Source organism: Gadus chalcogrammus, unplaced genomic scaffold (genome assembly GCF_026213295.1).
Source record: "Gadus chalcogrammus isolate NIFS_2021 unplaced genomic scaffold, NIFS_Gcha_1.0 GACHA100, whole genome shotgun sequence".
Taxonomy (NCBI): domain Eukaryota; kingdom Metazoa; phylum Chordata; class Actinopteri; order Gadiformes; family Gadidae; genus Gadus; species Gadus chalcogrammus.
Genome location: NW_026613535.1, coordinates 51,721 through 71,479, shown reverse-complemented (window position 1 = coordinate 71,479; position 19,759 = coordinate 51,721). Strand labels below are relative to the sequence as shown.

At 44.3% G+C, this 19,759-nt stretch overlaps 4 non-coding genes and 1 pseudogene across 4 annotated transcripts; all 5 read left to right on the top strand.

The window, feature by feature from the left end:
• The first annotated feature begins 1,718 nt into the window (after positions 1–1,718).
• Positions 1,719–1,860, top strand: LOC130378711 (U1 spliceosomal RNA; annotated as a pseudogene).
• Positions 1,861–12,953: 11,093 nt separating this feature from the next.
• On the top strand, positions 12,954–13,144 carry LOC130378718 (U2 spliceosomal RNA). The gene has a single exon (XR_008894861.1). It is a non-coding gene; the product is annotated as a U2 spliceosomal RNA (small nuclear RNA).
• A 941-nt stretch (positions 13,145–14,085) lies between these two features.
• Positions 14,086–14,250, top strand: LOC130378710 (U1 spliceosomal RNA). Its single transcript, XR_008894855.1, has one exon. It is a non-coding gene; the product is annotated as a U1 spliceosomal RNA (small nuclear RNA).
• A 3,904-nt stretch (positions 14,251–18,154) lies between these two features.
• Positions 18,155–18,345, top strand: LOC130378717 (U2 spliceosomal RNA). The gene has a single exon (XR_008894860.1). It is a non-coding gene; the product is annotated as a U2 spliceosomal RNA (small nuclear RNA).
• Positions 18,346–19,285: 940 nt separating this feature from the next.
• Positions 19,286–19,450, top strand: LOC130378708 (U1 spliceosomal RNA). Its single transcript, XR_008894853.1, has one exon. It is a non-coding gene; the product is annotated as a U1 spliceosomal RNA (small nuclear RNA).
• Positions 19,451–19,759: the final 309 nt, after the last annotated feature.

Genomic DNA, 19,759 nt, shown 5'->3' with positions numbered 1-19,759 from the left:
GTGAATCCTACTCGATACGGAGCTTCGCTGGGGGAGGAGCCGAGGTAGGCCTACTCGACACACGCCCCGATGCCTCGACGCAAACCATAACATCACTACCTGAGAGTACACCCGTCCGCCTGTAGACAATAAAGTGTCATTTACAATTCATAAACGCACTGTTTACAATTATTCCAACGATATTCTGTTGTTTAAGAAAGAAAAAAGGATTCTTTCTGTGGCGGGTCGATAACTCGGATCTCCAGGTTTCCTTTCGTTATGCTTCCATCACGCTGATTTCAGATTCGCCTGTCATCGTGTGACCGGTGGTCTACAGTGTTTATTAAAGTCTAGACATCTCCGAATGCTTTGCAACCGTTCTCCACGGGAACAAGCGTGGGCATCGTTCAGCCCACCTGAACGTGTACAACTCATACTTACCTGGCAAGGGAGATACCACGTTCAAGAAGGTGGTTCACCCATAACCCATAAAATATGGAAAATATTAATTGGGAGAAAAAACTACCAATGATTAAAGGTAAACTGCTCCAATGGGAACAAAGAAATCTCACCTTTACGGGGAAAGTACTGGTGATCAACTCAGAAATTGTTGCTTCTCTCACTTACCTTGCCGCAACAATTCCAGCCCCCAAGCATGTAATGACAGCCCTGAGAAGATGCATTTTTCAGTTTGTGTGGGGAGCGCAGCAAGAGAGAATTAGACGAGAGATAATGTATAGACCATTGCAGAAAGGGGGTCAAAATGTCCCTGATCTAGCAAAGAAAATGGAGGCTCTATTCCTGACGCCCATATTGCAGGCAGTACTAAACGAAAATAGGAGGAGCCTATGGTCAAATTTCGCCATGTTCTGGGTAGGCCATCAAGTCCTAAGGAAAGTGGGGTTAAGACCGTGCCTAAAAAGACCTCATGCAGAGAAGAGACCTCCGCTGTATGAAAGGGTGGTGACCTTTGTAAAGTCTGGAAAGTGGCGGGATGTTGGTCGGGTAGACCGAGCCTTTGTGGAGAGTTGTTTGAGCCCCGAACGGTCAAGACTGGTTACTGTTGGCGTGCTGGCTGAAACCAGCTGCCTTAGGGTGTGGAGAAATGTCAATGCGCCTTTTTTGTTCAATGCATATAGAGAGCTCGCTTGGCAGGCAGTTCAGAGGTGTCTCCCTACACGAGACTTTCTGAAGAGACGGGGGTCATCTAAGAGTGCAAGATGTCCCAGGGTGGGGTGTGGTGGAGATGAGGATGTTTCACATTTGTTGTGGTCATGTGGGGTGGCTCGGAGGGTTTGGCGCTTATTGGGGCCATGGCTGGGTGACCTGTTTAGAGTCCCAACGGAATCAGATGTCCTGTATGGGGTTATAAAGAGTGGTGACGGTAAGGGCTGGGAAAGATGGTTGGCCTTGATTAATTGCACAAAAGAGTCGATGTGGAGGTGTCGTAACCTAATGGTGTACAGGAGCCTTTTGTTTTCAGCGGAATCAATCGTTAATTTGAGCATAACCTTGGTAAAGGATTATGTGTGGAGGGACAAGGAACGATATGGAATTGTGGTATGTAAGGAACTCTGGAAAATAGAGAACACTGAGTTATGTAGAATTTTGTGTTAACATTTGAATGCGTTGACCTGCTGTAAAATGTAACTATTTTGCTTGTTAACCTTTGAATGTGTTTTGACCTTGAAACCATGTTGTAAAATGTAACTCTGTGCCTGACTTAAATAAACGCCTAAAAATTGAAATTGAATTGGTTCACCCATAGCGAGGCTCAGCCATTGCACTGAGGCTGTTGCTGACCCGTGCGAATTCCCCAAATGTGGGAATCTCGATTGCATAATTTCTGGTAGTGGGGGACTGCGTTCGCGCTCTCCCCTGATCATGTTGTTCTAAAGAAATAATAGCTATGAATGATACCACCCTGAGCACGCCCGATCTCGTCTGATCTCGGAGGCTAAGCAGGGTCCGGCCTGGTTAGTACTTTGATGGGTGACCGCCTGGGAATGGCTCATGACCCCCCAAAGTCCCTATCCCTCAACACTGGGATCGATCCAAAAGGATCGAGGATCAAAACGGACGGCTCCATCTGGTGGCCACTGGTGGGTGGTTTTATTTTCAGAAATGTCATGTGCAAGGCCTAGATTATCAAAATCCACTAGTCTGCTGGATGTTTTGTTTATTATTTTCATACTTTGAGTGGATGTAGCTGATGAGATTCATACAATCAAGTGGAAAAGTGTTAAATTGTTACATTTTTGGGCTGAATTAAGAAAAATAATAAGAGCCATTCACAGAACTCATTGTTTTGACCACACAGGGAGTGCAGCCATCACAGTGGGGGTGTATTCACACCTCTGGTTGCGGGAGTGAAGACACAAGGACTTCTAATTGCTTTGGTGTGTTTTTTCTTTCCAATACCCCACCCCTTCTGAAACCCAAGCACACTGAGACTCCAAAATACTTTTACAACTTTTATTTTTCAACCAGAATGTGTTTCATTGAAAAGGCAATCCATATAAACACAAATAAACAAGATCATTTTAGTTAAAAGCTCGCCCACCACGACTAGGTACAGATCTACAGGCGAGAACACGAGAGCATGAGACGAGAGACAAACATGTACTACCATTTGCAAACATTTAGTTAAACATGGAGCTGACAGACATACACACATCACAAGGACAGGCACATATAAATAACATTAATAATAATAAAAAACACTCAACAATTAAAGAACACACACACACACACACACACACACACACACACACACACACACACACACACACACACACACACACACTTGTACTCAAGATACAAATCAACAATTGGCTTGTACAGGCTAAAGTGCAATAATGAACATGATTATCCATAGACTCGGGTGACCAATCAACAAATAAAGGCTCAAGCTGTTCCTCCCTTTTGTGTTTTCTTGAGCAAACTTTTGTTAAAACTGAAGCAGACAAATACATACAAACATCACAAAGACATGAAGCTGACAAAGACAAACAACATGCATGACAAAAACACAGATTATCTGAACATGAACAACCACTAAAGGGTATGTAAACTGATTGTGTTAGATTGGAACTGATTATGGTTTAAAAGATTGGCCTCGATATTGAACATAGAGCAGAATGGATACTACAAAGTTAATTTTAACAGCAATATAAATAATAATAAATAAAAAGCGAACAAAAGAACTTCAAGTAAATCTGCAAAGTGCCTTTTTTTTTAACGATATAAATAAACAGATAGTGCTTAATGAAGCACTTTAAAAAAACACACACAAAGACAAAGACAAACACACACAAACAAGCCTCTTTCTCTCTCTTACAGATGGCACAGGAACAGTGGCATCACAGAGGTAAGTTATTCACACACACACACACACACACACACACACACACACACACACACGCATTTCCAGGTATTTACACAGTCCTCCTGTCCAACTCTGCATCCACGACACTCTTAAAGTGTTCAAAGTTGTCATACACCACATTGTCGAAGCCAGGGGTAGTTGACATCCTAGTGGATGGACAGTAGGAAAACATTTTCTGCATGCTTCCAGCCACTTTGTCCTTGGAAGGGGTGTACCTCTTCCGCTGTCCACCACAGTCTGGCACGTGGCAAGCCCCACATGGCCTTGAGGACTTGTTAGGCATGAATGCCTTCACTGTTGGTGCAGGAGGGACAAAGCTCTGGCTGCAGGATGTCCCACGAAACAGGACGGAGGGGGCCTGTGGCTGTGCGGGGAGGACCAGCAGTATGGGTGCTGCCGACACAGGGGGTGGGCCGTAGGTCAACGCAGCAGGTGGCCTCGGCTGGAGGTGGGTGGGCGCAGGAGGCCTCGGCAGAATGGGGGTGAGCGCCGCAGGCTTCAGCCGGGTGGAGGACGACAAACCCAGTGGGCTGAACGGGCCGGTTTGCGGGAGTCACAGGCTCATCAACAAATAATCTGGAAACATAAAATACACATGTGATCAGTATTGATATGACGTGTGTGCCATTTGCTTTCCACAGCCAACAGGTGAAACAAAGTGCTTATGACAACTTAGCTCCGCTTCTCACCACGTCTCTTTCCAGCCTGGTGATGGATGTGCCGGTACTGGACCTGAGGCCGGTCTGGCGGAGCAGTCGCTCCTTCTGCCACTTCAGCAGCTCGTTCTGCTCTCCCTGCTGGCAGTACTGGAACAGCAGCAACACCAGCCAGCCGACATCATTCTCCACAAGCCACCTGAAGGTCTGACCGGCGTGCTTCCCGAACGTGATGACCAGCTGACCTTTCCAAAGGTCTCTGCTGTCTTGAGATCCAGCCATTTAGGGTCAACAACAGTGCTGCTGCGGGCCTCTGCCACAGACCTTGCTGCCTCTGTACAGTACCGCCTGGCCTCTCCTTGCCGGTTCAAAATGATGTTGGGGTACTGGTGTAGCTGTTGATGGCTGACCTGCGATGGTTTAGTGGCCAAGCTCTTCCCGCAGACGTCACAGATAAAGGTCTCCCTGGCGATGGCATGGATCTTCAGATGCCTCGCCAGGTTGGACTTTTCACCGAATGTCTTGTCGCACACGGTGCACTGATGTGTAGGCATGTTCCATCTGGTACTGTAAAACATGAATAAATGAGTAAAACTAAAAGCAGATCATTTAGATTGACAATATGTAGCCCTCTGATTCTTGAGAGTCGGGACAAAACATGTCCTACATAGAAAAGTCTACTTTATATCAAAAATGAAGAAATTCATCATGATTGACATACTTACAAATTTAAATCTAAAGGAATTGTATATACCTATGTGATTTTTAGAATATATTTTTTTATCTTTTTGGGGAAAATTTGTTTAAATGTATGGTCTGTGGTTAGAAGGTCAATGTTATTGCACTTGTCCTCAGCAAGAGGTCAAAATGTTGACCATCCCAAAAAACTTTTAAAAAAGCTCTACAATTGTGAAAACATATATATCAAATAAAAAAGAAGGGGTATAAATATAAAAAAAATGCATGAAGTGAACGTCAAACAATATTTTCCATAAAAATCTGCCTATCAAAGTTGTGTCCTCAGTTTCTGTCAACTCCGTCAGATTTTCTCATAAGCCACAATAAATCAGGAAAAAAGCATGGTCAGCTATATCCCTGAGGACCCCTTTTCATCTCCCTGCCTGTGGTGAATGCAACACTACCAAACATGCTCTGGTACGTTTTACATTTTTTGATATTTTAGACAATCAATGTCAATATTCCTTTGGTCACAGCTGGACCATGTCAATACCATCTTTCTGTTAAGATACTTTTTTTAAACCATAGAGGATTGAATTTAAGCATTTTAGTGTGGTTTTTGGGACACTTAGCAACTGAGGAAAAACTAGCTAGCTGCCGTGTACAATACACGTTTTGGCTTACGTCAACTCCGTCAGACGTCAAATCCGTCAGGTTTTATGTCTGACGGAGTTGACCTATAAGCTGACAGAGTTGACAAATCCCCCAAAACCTCTTAATGTGCTAATATAATATCATTTCTGAAATATAGTAAAGGGTTAAAATGTTATTTCAGGGTTTTATTTACACATAAATGTACATATATAGCATAGCATGCATTACATTATTTAACCATACGCATCTGACTTGTAGAGAATGGGCAGGCAGTGGTCTACTTATTATTGTATAATGTTTAACTTTCCCAGCACATATATCTCTGTCTCTACATATATATGTAGAGACAGAGATAGAGAGAGAGAGATGAGAAGCCAGTGTGTAGATTTTCATAATATCTGGTTATGAAAACTACATCCCGCACCTTGAGGATTTTACATCCATCCATCCATCAATCAATCATGTCAAGTAAATAGAAATCTGATTCTATAGTCTTATTTAAGTAAAAATTTTATTATTTAAATTTGTATTGTAGGAAAGCATGGCTAGACAGAAATTGTCAGTTGAGGAGCAAAGGAGAAGAAATAGAGAGTACCAACGAAAGAGAAGGGAAAAATTGAACAGTGACCAAGAGAGCAAACATGCTATGCAAGAAAAGGAAAGACAAAGGTGGAAGAAGAGAGTTACAGACAAAAAAGTTATACAAATAGACGACATGGGAGACAGGGCAAAGAGGAATTGGAGAAAGTATTGGAGAGAGGCACAGAAAAGGTCCAGACAGAAAAGATCCAATGAAGATGCAGTGCTGGAGGCTCACACCCCTCCAGATAGTCCGCAAGATCAGAATATTCAAGAATACAATGCCAGACACAGCAGACAGTCTCTCAGACAGGAAAGGGAGAGAAGTAAAACGAGAAAAAGGCATTCAAGAGAAATAAAAACTTTGAAAGAGAAGCTTAAGAAGGTAACAAAGCAACGAAACAAACTGAAAAAAAGAATATGTCGAGGAAGAAAGGCTACAATTAAAACACCACTTGACTCCCCAGGAACAGAAACAAAGAAGATGCTATCAGGAAGCAAAATTAGGAATCCAAAAATCAAGAAAGCCCTTCTATTCCACAACATCCTAAGAAGAGAGCTGAAGAAAAACAAACAAACTCCTGGGCCACAGCGTCAGGAACCAGCACTAAGTGTGTCATCAGGCAAGATTCTAAAAAAGTATCGTCTCCTTCACCAAATCCACCAGTTTGGGATAACCTACAAGTTAATGAGAGGAAAGAAACAGACAAAGAAAAAGCCAACATTCCTAAAGGGTATAACAGAGACTGTTAAGGATTTCTTCCTGAACTCTGCACATGTGACCACTGATAAGACTGACACCATCACTAGGAATAAGATGAAGCAGCAGAGAATGATCCTGACAGACTCCATGATCAACCTCCACACTGATTTCCTCATTAGGAACCCCACTGTGAAGCTGAGCTATTCTTCTTTCTGTACTCTGAAGCCATTCTATATTACACCAAAAGCATCAGATCGAAAGACATGTCTGTGTCAAAAGCATGAAAATGCATACTTAATGCTCGAGGTCCTTAGAATGTCTGGTGTTGTGAAGTCAAACAAACTGGATGACAGTTTTCAATTAGTTTGTTGCTCTCCAGCAAGTGAGGCCTGCCTTCTTCGCACCTGCTCACGATGTCTAAACAAAGGTACAGTTACAACCCAAGAGCAAGACAAAATCCATGTTCAGTGGAAGCAGTGGGAGAGAGTTCAAGAAGACACAGTCAATGGAATCAACATCAACACTAAACTCGTCCAACACAGTGGCAGTCTTTCAGAGCTCATCAAACTCTATGAGCAAATACTCAGAAATGAAACCACAACACATGTGTGTTTAGTGCAAAACCAGTCAAAAGCATACAGGAACACAATTGAGACTTGTGAAGAAAGTACAGCAATTGTTCACGTTGACTTTTCAGAATCCTGGAGATGCAAGTATCAATCTGAAGTACAGGCCTGCCATTTTGGACAAAATCTGCCACAGATAACGCTACATACCGGAATGTATTACATTAAGGGTGGAAAGGCAGGGTTTTGCACACTTTCAGAGTCAAAGAGACAGGATGCTGCAGCAATCTGGACACACATGGATCCAGTCCTAAAAGATATCAAAACGAGATATCCGCAGGTTACCACCGTGCACTTTTGGTCTGATGGTCCAAGTAAACAGTATAAGAACAAGAAGAATTTTTTCCTTCTGTCTTGTATCCCCCCTACACTGGGGTTTGAAAGAGCAACATGGAACTTCTTCCCCACTTCCCATGGTAAGGGGGCACCAGACGGCATTGGCGGTACAGTGAAAAGAACAGCTGACAACCTGGTCCTGAGAGGAAATGATATGACAGATGGACACACATTCTTTGAAAAGGTCTCAAACAGTCTGAAGAGCGTTCAGCTGTACCACGTTGCAGAAGAAGACATGCAAAGATACGATACACTTCTCATGCATCCTCTCAAACAGGTTCCCTCAACAAGACAAATACATCAGGTCATCCCACATGATAACAGGATCCACCACAGACAACTATCCTGCTTTTGCAGCAAGGAGTTGGTTTGCCAGTGCTTCTGCCCAGCTACCTTCTATTTCCATGGCTACCCAGAGAAACAGCTCAGTGATACAAGGAGGGCAGCGAAGAAAAGACCTTTGGCCATGTTGTTGGAGGAAATGGAAAAAGAGATGGAAGGGGAGATGGAAGAGGATCTGGAAATGGAAGATGTGATGGAGGAGTTGGATGAGGAGCTTCTGAAAGGTCCCGAGGGTACTGTGACAGTTACGACTGTTAGCACCCTTAATAATGGAGACTGGCTAGCAGTAGTATATGATGGCCACTGGTGGCTAGCCAAGACCATTGCTGTGGATACTGAGCATCACGATGTGAAAGTGGAGTTTCTGCATCCCCATGGTCCAACAGCAAATTATCAGCCTAAGCTTCTCACAAAGGATGTCTGTTTCTGCCCAGTTGAAGACATCATAGTGAAACTAATGGGAAATGCATCACCAGTCAAATTAAGAACACGAGAGATCTACAGCATAGCCCCTGATGTGATGGACTTCATAGAGCGTGAGCATGTCCGACGCCTGTTGCTCAAGGCACAAGTGCACAAGTGCGGGTTAGACAAAAATGAAATCTTAAGTAAGCTAATTTAACCTGATTCTAAGCTACTGATTTTGTGTTGCAGGATTGTTGTTAAGGAATGTCAATTTAAGATCACACCCAGTATGAAGTAGGCAGTGCAGGGCAATAACACATCCAACACACCCAGCCACACACGCACCCAGCCACACACACACGCACACACACACACACACACACACACACACACACACACACACACACACACACACACACACACACACACACACACACACACACACACACACACACACACACACACACGTGCACACACACACACACACACACACATACACACACAAACACACGCACACACACGCCACTTTAAAAAAGTAAATGACTACTGACAAAGGAGAGGAAGAGGAGAGGAGGAAGTGGTGTAGGGGAGGTAGATAATAACAGAGGGGGAGGAGGGACCCTGGATTCCCTTATTGTTTTTTTGATAGTTGGAAACGGTGTGTGTGCAATATGTTTATTATAATTTGCTTTACAGTAAGTTCAATACTCTAATAACAAGGAGTAGTTTTAGTAGTAGTGTTTAAAAAGCACATTTGTTCAATTATCAGCAATGCACACACATTTTTTGGTCAACACCATCAGTTTTTTGTCAACACCGTCAGATCTTCGTCAACAGTGTCAGACCTATGTTTTTGTTGATTTTTTGGTGAAAAAAAATTCTTCCTTCAGTTTATGTTGTTTTTGTAATAAAGGACCATCTGATCTACATCCTCTTGTGTCTTATTTATTTAAGGAATTTGTTTTTACAATATTTAAATTAAAAAGAAGTTTGAAAATGCAAATATTTAGAAATGCTGGGTTTTCAGAATAGTGGGAAATCACAACTTAAGTTTATATATTGTATTTTATTACATATCAGAGTTACTAAACACTAATACAACATACTTCAGAACTTTAGATTCTTGTTGGATTGAAAGAATTAACATTTTATACTTTTTAGTGTGTCTGATGGAGTTGACACAAATCTAGTTCTGGGCCCCGTTTCCCGATAACGATGGATCTTCGCTCGTACGATCATTCTCCCGATGGATCTTGCGATCCATCGATAATTTCTTTGGAGCGTTTCCCGAAACTCCTCTTAACGTGAACGCGCATTCGCTGCACTCACGACGTCGTAGGATTGTAACTGTCTACTAGGGCTGTCAAAATTGCTCAAAAATGACATTCGAATATTCGTTTGGAAAAAAATCACGAATTCGAACTATTCGAATATCTGGTTGCCTATTTTACGCAGTTGCCGTCAATATGTCAATAATGCGACAAAACCATGGTTCAAATTAGTGGGATATATATATATCCTATATATAGGGCGGCGGCTTCCTGCTGGGCATTTCCTTACTTTAAAACGAGGGACATCGCGAACAGACGGAGGCTCATTCACAAAGCAGTTAGGCGCTTGTACCGCGGGAGTGTTTTTTCACATTCGAATATTATGAGGGACATCGCGAACAGACAGAGGCTCACTCACAAAGCAGATAGGCGCTTGTGTAACCGAGCGTTGGCACTTTAGATATTTATATGACAAGAATGACACAAGCGTGGAAGGGAAAATAGTCTCGTTTACTTAGTACCTATCAGAAGTCACCCAGTCACAGCGTGAGAGCTGGAATACCTATATCCAAGTACGGAAACCCCGAGGGGATAAAATACATTCGCTCTTCACAATACTAGTCTGTTACACTTGTACCGCGGGAGTGTTTTTTCACATTCGAATATTATGAGGGACATCGCGAACAGACAGAGGCTCATTCACAAAGCAGATAGAGGCGCTTGTACCGCGGGAGTGTTTTTTCACATTCGAATATTAATTTTCACGTTCGAATTCGCGTTTTTGGATGCATTTCGAACGAATATTCGAACTTCGAATATTCGTTGACAGCCCTAGTGCTTAATGAAGCACTTTAAAAAACACACACAAAGACAAAGACAAACACACACAAACAAGCCTCTTTCTCTCTCTTACAGATGGCACAGGAACAGTGGCATCACAGAGGTAAGTTATTCACACACACACACACACACACACACACACACACACACACACATACACACACACGCATTTCCAGGTATTTACACAGTCCTCCTGTCCAACTCTGCATCCACGACACTCTTAAAGTGTTCAAAGTTGTCATACACCACATTGTAAAAGCCAGGGGTAGTGGACTTCCTAGTGGATGGACAGTAGGAAAACATTTTCTGCATGCTTCCAGCCACTTTGTCCTTGAAAGGGTTGTACCTCTTCCACTGTCCACCACAGTTTGGCATGTGGCAAGCCCCACATGGCCTTGAGGACTTGTTAGGCATGAATGTCTTCACTGTTGGTGCAGGAGGGACAAGGCTCTGGCTGCAGGATGGCCCACGAAACAGGACGGAGGGGGCCTGTGGCTGTGCGGGGAGGACCAGCAGTGTGGGTGCTGCCGACACAGGGGGTGGGCCGTAGGTCAACGCAGCAGGTGGCCTCGGCTGGAGGTGGGTGGGCGCAGAAGGCCTCGGCAGAATGGGGGTGAGCGCAGCAGGCTTCAGCCGGGTGGAGGACGACAAACCCAGTGGGCTGAACGGGCCGGTTCGCTGGAGTCACAGGCTCATCAACAAATAATCTGGAAATATAAAATACACATGTGATCAGTATTGATATGACGTGTGTGCTATTTGCTTTCCAAAGCCAACAGGTGAAACAAAGTGCTTATGACAACTTAGCTCCGCTTCTCACCACGTCTCTTTCCAGCCTGGTGATGGATGTGCCGGTACTGGACCTGAGGCCGGTCTGGCGGAGCAGTCGCTCCTTCTGCCACTTCAGCAGCTCGTTCTGCTCTCCCTGCTGGCAGTACTGGAACAGCAGCCACACCAGCCAGCCGACATCATTCTCCACAAGCCACCTGAAGGTCTGACCGGCGTGCTTCCCGAACGTGATGACCAGCTGACCTTTCCAAAGGTCTCTGCTGTCTTGAGATCCAGCCATTTAGGGTCAACAACAGTGCTGCTGCGGGCCTCTGCCACAGACCTTGCTGCCTCTGTACAGTACAGCCTGGCCTCTCCTAGCCGGTACAAAATGATGTTGGGGTACTGGTGTAGCTGTTGATGGCTGACCAGCGATGGTTTAGTGGCCAAGCTCTTCCCGCAGACGTCACAGATAAAGGTCTCCCTGGCGATGGCATGGATCTTCAGATGCCTCGCCAGGTTGGACTTTTCACCGAATGTCTTGTCGCACACGGTGCACTGATGTGTAGGCATGTTCCATCTGGTACTGTAAAACATGAATAAATGAGTAAAACTAAAAGCAGATCATTTAGATTGACAATATGTAGCCCTTTATTATACAGAAATCTGCTGTTGGTGTATTAGCCTAGGACAACAAGCTCGCCAGATTGTCAAGAGATTAACACGGTCGCCAAATTGCTTCATGTTACAATTACTCTCGCATCAGCTGTTGTCTAAACAGTCACATTTACCCATATTAACACATATCCACATCAAATTGACCAAGAAAACGTTGATTGTCGCCGAAAAGCAACAAGTTTGCAGGTATGCGACGTAGTAGCCCTTACTATTGTAAACAGTGTCGTTAGCCGCGCCTAGCTATCGTCACAAAACACACATTAATCAGCTTATTATTTCAACGACCCTTGGGTGAATATAGTAATGCCATACACCGTTGGAAAGCTTAGATTGCCACGATTAAAACGAGACTTCCCACGGGTAATATGGTTGCTCACCGACAAAACGGCGATAGGTTGACTAAAGTCTACCCAGCAGCTAAAAACGTAACCTCTACGTCTTCCCTTTATACACAACGACCACGTTATGACACGGTCGAAATCTTTTCTCTTTCTACAAAATCGAAACAGCTTAATACAAACCGTAAAAAAAAACGATGCAGGGGATAAAATGTACCTGAGTGAATCCTCCGTTGACTGCTTCACCGGGGAATACCACGTGCTGTAAGCTATTTTCTTTTTCAACTCGAGCTCATTGGCTGCAATAGAGTTCCGGGTGTTATAGATATATATTTATTTGTCATTGGACAGAAGTACAACGAAATTCAGTGCACTCACGTACTGGTCTAATTTAAAAAGGTAACATAATAAATAATAAATAAAGAAAGAAAATACATTCAACATTTCGTTCACTCACTGCTTCACCTGTAGTCTCATAGAAGCCTCCACTGCTCCAAACTCTATTTGTGAAACATGCAGACGGCCTAGTGAGACTGCCAGCAGGCAGCAGCAAAGAGATGTAGCGACCTCGGTTTATTTCTCCAGCTTTCACAGACACACAAACACGCACACAGATTGCTTGGTCTTTTTTTTGTTTCGTCGTTGTCTGTTAAACCGCCAAGTGGAGCGACGTGTCTGGGAAGCTAGCCTCTTGGTCTGAGCATGTGTGTGCATCGCTTCTCGGCCTTTTGGCTAAGATCAAGTGTAGTATCTGTTCTTATCAGTTTAATATCTGATACGTCCCCTACCCGGGGACCATATATTAAATTGATTTTTCGAACTGGGAGATGGAAAAGGGGCTTGCTCCGTCCACTCCACGCATCGACCTGGTATTGCAGTAACTCCAGGACCGGTGCACCCCTCTCTCACTGTGAAATACAAAACTAAACTCCTCCTGAGAGTACACCCGTCCGCCTGTAGACAATAAAGTGTCATTTACAATTCATAAACGCACTGTTTACAATTACTCCAACGATATTCTGTTGTAGTGATGTTATGGTTTGCGTCGAGGCATCGGGGCGTGTGTCGAGTACCTCGGCTCCTCCCCCAGCGAAGCTCCGTATCACATAGGCGAAATGACGTGGCGCGTGACGTTCGAGGCTTCATCTCGGGCTGTTCCGCGATATGGGTTCACAATTGGCACATTTCTACAAAAAGAAGACCCTACCCAGTTCCAAGATCACTTTTATGGCTATGTAATTAATCACACTCGTTCTCAGACATCATGCAGTTCTATTATTACAATTATTAGTAGGCTACTGTAGTTATAAGACAATCTATTTTGCCCGGGATGACTTAAAACCTTTGTCAAATGATTTGTTCTCTACCATGAGCTCGGGAGATATTTATGAACGGCACACTCACACGTATCACTGAAATGACTTTAATTCTTAAACGTTTTGATGTTGTACGAAGCAAACATCACATCATCACAGGAAACTCTTTCTTTCATCATAATTTCATTCCTTGTCCCTAGCGTACTCATTTGAAGCTTCGAGGTCGAACCACTTTGATGGTTCACCTGGCTGCGAGGCTTTGACGTTTCATGAGGCATCATCTCGCCACCACTATTCTGTTGTTTAAGAAAGAAAAAAGGATTATTTCTGTGGCGTGTCGATAACTCGGACCTCCAGGTTTCCTTTCGTTATGCTTCCATCACGCTGATTTCAGATTCGCCTGTCATCGTGTATGATACCGGCGGTCTACAGTGTTTATTAAAGTCTAGACATCTCCGAATGCTTTGCAACCGTTCTCCTGGGGAACACGCGTGGGCATCGTTCAGCCCACCTGAACGTGTACAACTCATACTTACCTGGCAAGGGAGATACTATGATCAAGAAGGTGGTTCACCCATAGCGAGGCTCAGCCATTGCACTGAGGCTGTTGCTGACCCGTGCGAATTCTCCAAATGTGGGAATCTCGATTGCATAATTTCTGGTAGTGGGGGACTGCGTTCGCGCTCTCCCCTGATCATGTTGTTCTAAAGAAATAATAGCTATGAATGATACCACCCTGAGCACGCCCGATCTCGTCTGATCTCGGAGGCTAAGCAGGGTCCGGCCTGGTTAGTACTTGGATGGGTGACCGCCTGGGAATGGCTCATGACCCCCCAAAGTCCCTATCCCTCAACACTGGGATCGATCCAAAAGGATCGAGGATCAAAACGGACGGCTCCATCTGGTGGCCACTGGTGGGTGGTTTTATTTTCAGAAATGTCATGTGCAAGGCCTAGATTATCAAAATCCACTAGTCTGCTGGATGTTTTGTTTATTATTTTCATACTTTGAGTGGATGTAGCTGATGAGATTCATACAATCAAGTGGAAAAGTGTTAAATTGTTACATTTTTGGGCTGAATTAAGAAAAATAATAAGAGCCATTCACAGAACTCATTGTTTTGACCACACAGGGAGTGCAGCCATCACAGTGGGGGTGTATTCACACCTCTGGTTGCGGGAGTGAAGACACAAGGACTTCTAATTTCTTTGGTGTGTTTTTTCTTTCCAATACCCCACCCCTTCTGAAACCCAAGCACACTGAGACTCCAAAATACTTTTACAACTTTTATTTTTCAACCAGAATGTGTTTCATTGAAAAGGCAATCCATATAAACAAGATCATTTTAGTTAAAAGCTCGCCCACCACGACTAGGTACAGATCTACAGGCGAGAACACGAGAGCATGAGACGAGAGACAAACATGTACTACCATTTGCAAACATTTAGTTAAACATGGAGCTGACAGACATACACACATCACAAGGACAGGCACATATAAATAACATTAATAATAATAAAAAACACTCAACAATTAAAGAACACACACACACACACACACTTGTACTCAAGATACAAATCAACAATTGGCTTGTACAGGCTAAAGTGCAATAATGAACATGATTATCCATAGACTCGGGTGACCAATCAACAAATAAAGGCTCAAGCTGTTCCTCCCTTTTGTGTTTTCTTGAGCAAACTTTTGTTACAACTGAAGCAGACAAATACATACAAACATCACAAAGACATGAAGCTGACAAAGACAAACAACATGCATGACAAAAACACAGATTATCTGAACATGAACAACCACTAAAGGGTATGTAAACTGATTGTGTTAGATTGGAACTGATTATGGTTTAAAAGATTGGCCTCGATATTGAACATAGAGCAGAATGGATACTACAAAGTTAATTTTAACAGCAATATAAATAATAATAAATAAAAAGCGAACAAAAGAACTTCAAGTAAATCTGCAAAGTGCCTTTTTTTTGAACGATATAAATAAATAGATAGTGCTTGCTGAAGCACTTTAAAAAACACACACAAAGACAAAGACAAACACACACAAACAAGCCTCTTTCTCTCTCTTACAGATGGCACAGGAACAGTGGCATCACAGAGGTAAGTTATTCAAACACACACACACACACACACACACACACACACACACACACACACACACACACACACACACACACACACACACACACACACACACACACACACACACACACACATACACACGCATTTCCAGGTATTTACACAGTCCTCCTGTCCAACTCTGCATCCACGACACTCTTAAAGTGTTCAAAGTTGTCATACACCACATTGTAGAAGCCAGGGGTAGTGGACATCCTAGTGGATGGACAGTAGGAAAACATTTTCTGCATGCTTCCAGCCACTTTGTCCTTGGAAGGGGTGTACCTCTTCCGCTGTCCACCACAGTCTGGCACTGTGGCAAGCCCCACATGGCCTTGAGGACTTGTTAGGCATGAATGCCTTCACTGTTGGTGCAGGAGGGACAAAGCTCTGGCTGCAGGATGTCCCACGAAACAGGACGGAGGGGGCCTGTGGCTGTGCGGGGAGGACCAGCAGTATGGGTGCTGCCGACACAGGGGGTGGGCCGTAGGTCAACGCAGCAGGTGGCCTCGGCTGGAGGTGGGTGGGCGCAGGAGGCCTCGGCAGAATGGGGGTGAGCGCCGCAGGCTTCAGCCGGGTGGAGGACGACAAACCCAGTGGGCTGAACGGGCCGGTTCGCTGGAGTCACAGGCTCATCAACAAATAATCTGGAAATATAAAATACACATGTGATCAGTATTGATATGACGTGTGTGCTATTTGCTTTCCACAGCCAACAGGTGAAACAAAGTGCTTATGACAACTTAGCTCCGCTTCTCACCACGTCTCTTTCCAGCCTGGTGATGGATGTGCCGGTACTGGACCTGAGGCCGGTCTGGCGGAGCAGTCGCTCCTTCTGCCACTTCAGCAGCTCGTTCTGCTCTCCCTGCTGGCAGTACTGGAACAGCAGCCACACCAGCCAGCCGACATCATTCTCCACAAGCCACCTGAAGGTCTGACCGGCGTGCTTCCCGAACGTGATGACCAGCTGACCTTTCCAAAGGTCTCTGCTGTCTTGAGATCCAGCCATTTAGGGTCAACAACAGTGCTGCTGCGGGCCTCTGCCACAGACCTTGCTGCCTCTGTACAGTACAGCCTGGCCTCTCCTAGCCGGTACAAAATGATGTTGGGGTACTGGTGTAGCTGTTGATGGCTGACCAGCGATGGTTTAGTGGCCAAGCTCTTCCCGCAGACATCACAGGTAAAGGTCTCCCTGGCGATGGCATGGATCTTCAGATGACTCGCCAGGTTGGACTTTTCACCGAATGTCTTGTCGCACACGGTGCACTGATGTGTAGGCATGTTCCATCTGGTACTGTAAAACATGAATAAATGAGTAAAACTAAAAGCAGATCATTTAGATTGACAATATGTAGCCCTTTATTATACAGAAATCTGCTGTTGGTGTATTAGCCTAGGACAACAAGCTCGCCAGATTGTCAAGAGATTAACACGGTCGCCAAATTGCTTCATGTTACAATTACTCTCGCATCAGCTGTTGTCTAAACAGTCACATTTACCCATATTAACACATATCCACATCAAATTGACCAAGAAAACGTTGATTGTCGCCGAAAAGCAACAAGTTTGCAGGTATGCGACGTAGCCCTTACTATTGTAAACAGTGTCGTTAGCCGCGCCTAGCTATCGTCACAAAACACACATTAATCAGCTTATTATTTCAACGACCCTTGGGTGAATATAGTAATGCCATACACCGTTGGAAAGCTTAGATTGCCACGATTAAAACGAGACTTCCCACGGGTAATATGGTTGCTCACCGACAAAACGGCGATAGGTTGACTAAAGTCTACCCAGCAGCTAAAAACGTAACCTCTACGTCTTCCCTTTATACACAACGACCACGTTATGACACGGTCGAAATCTTTTCTCTTTCTACAAAATCGAAACAGCTTAATACAAACCGTAAAAAAAAAATGTCTAATTATTAACTAGCAAACGATGCAGGGGATAAAATGTACCTGAGTGAATCCTCCGTTGACTGCTTCACCGGGGAATACCACGTGCTGTAAGCTATTTTCTTTTTCAACTCGAGCTCATTGGCTGCAATAGAGTTCCGGGTGTTATAGATATATATTTATTTGTCATTGGACAGAAGTACAACGAAATTCAGTGCACTCACGTACTGGTCTAATTTAAAAAGGTAACATAATAAATAATAAATAAAGAAAGAAAATACATTCAACATTTCGTTCACTCACTGCTTCACCTGTAGTCTCATAGAAGCCTCCACTGCTCCAAACTCTATTTGTGAAACATGCAGACGGAATAGTGAGACTGCCAGCAGGCAGCAGCAAAGAGATGTAGCGACCTCGGTTTATTTCTCCAGCTTTCACAGACACACAAACACGCACACAGATTGCTTGGTCTTTTTTTTGTTTCGTCGTTGTCTGTTAAACCGCCAAGTGGAGCGACGTGTCTGGGAAGCTCGCCTCTTGGTCTGAGCATGTGTGTGCATCGCTTCTCGGCCTTTTGGCTAAGATCAAGTGTAGTATCTGTTCTTATCAGTTTAATATCTGATACGTCCCCTACCCGGGGACCATATATTAAATTGATTTTTCGAACTGGGAGATGGAAAAGGGGCTTGCTCCGTCCACTCCACGCATCGACCTGGTATTGCAGTAACTCCAGGACCGGTGCACCCCTCTCTCACTGTGAAATACAAAACTAAACTCCTCCTGAGAGTACACCCGTCCGCCTGTAGACAATAAAGTGTCATTTACAATTCATAAACGCACTGTTTACAATTACTCCAACGATATTCTGTTGTAGTGATGTTATGGTTTGCGTCGAGGCATCGGGGCGTGTGTCGAGTCCCTCGGCTCCTCCCCCAGCGAAGCTCCGTATCACATAGGCGAAATGACGTGGCGCGTGACGTTCGAGGCTTCATCTCGGGCTGTTCCGCGATATGGGTTCACAATTGGCACATTTTACAAAAAGAAGACCCTACCCAGTTCCAAGATCACTTTTATGGCTATGTAATTAATCACACTCGTTCTCAGACATCATGCAGTTCTATTATTACAATTATTAGTAGGCTACTGTAGTTATAAGACAATCTATTTTGCCCGGGATGACTTAAAACCTTTGTCAAATGATTTGTTCTCTACCATGAGCTCGGGAGATATTTATGAACGGCACACTCACACGTATCACTGAAATGACTTTAATTCTTAAACGTTTTGATGTTGTACGAAGCAAACATCACATCATCACAGGAAACTCTTTCTTTCATCATAATTTCATTCCTTGTCCCTAGCGTACTCATTTGAAGCTTCGAGGTCGAACCACTTTGATGGTTCACCTGGCTGCGAGGCTTTGACGTTTCATGAGGCATCATCTCGCCACCACTATTCTGTTGTTTAAGAAAGAAAAAAGGATTATTTCTGTGGCGTGTCGATAACTCGGACCTCCAGGTTTCCTTTCGTTATGCTTCCATCACGCTGATTTCAGATTCGCCTGTCATCGTGTATGATACCGGCGGTCTACAGTGTTTATTAAAGTCTAGACATCTCCGAATGCTTTGCAACCGTTCTCCTGGGGAACACGCGTGGGCATCGTTCAGCCCACCTGAACGTGTACAACTCATACTTACCTGGCAAGGGAGATACCATGATCAAGAAGGTGGTTCACCCATAGCGAGGCTCAGCCATTGCACTGAGGCTGTTGCTGTCCCGTGCGAATTCCCCAAATGTGGGAATCTCGATTGCATAATTTCTGGTAGTGGGGGACTGCGTTCGCGCTCTCCCCTGATCATGTTGTTCCGAAGAAATAATAGCTATGAATGATACCACCCTGAGCACGCCCGATCTCGTCTGATCTCGGAGGCTAAGCAGGGTCCGGCCTGGTTAGTACTTGGATGGGTGACCGCCTGGGAATGGCTCATGACCCCCCAAAGTCCCTATCCCTCAACACTGGGATCGATCCAAAAGGATCGAGGATCAAAACGGACGGCTCCATCTGGTGGCCACTGGTGGGTGGTTTTATTTTCAGAAATGTCATGTGCAAGGCCTAGATTATCAAAATCCACTAGTCTGCTGGATGTTTTGTTTATTATTTTC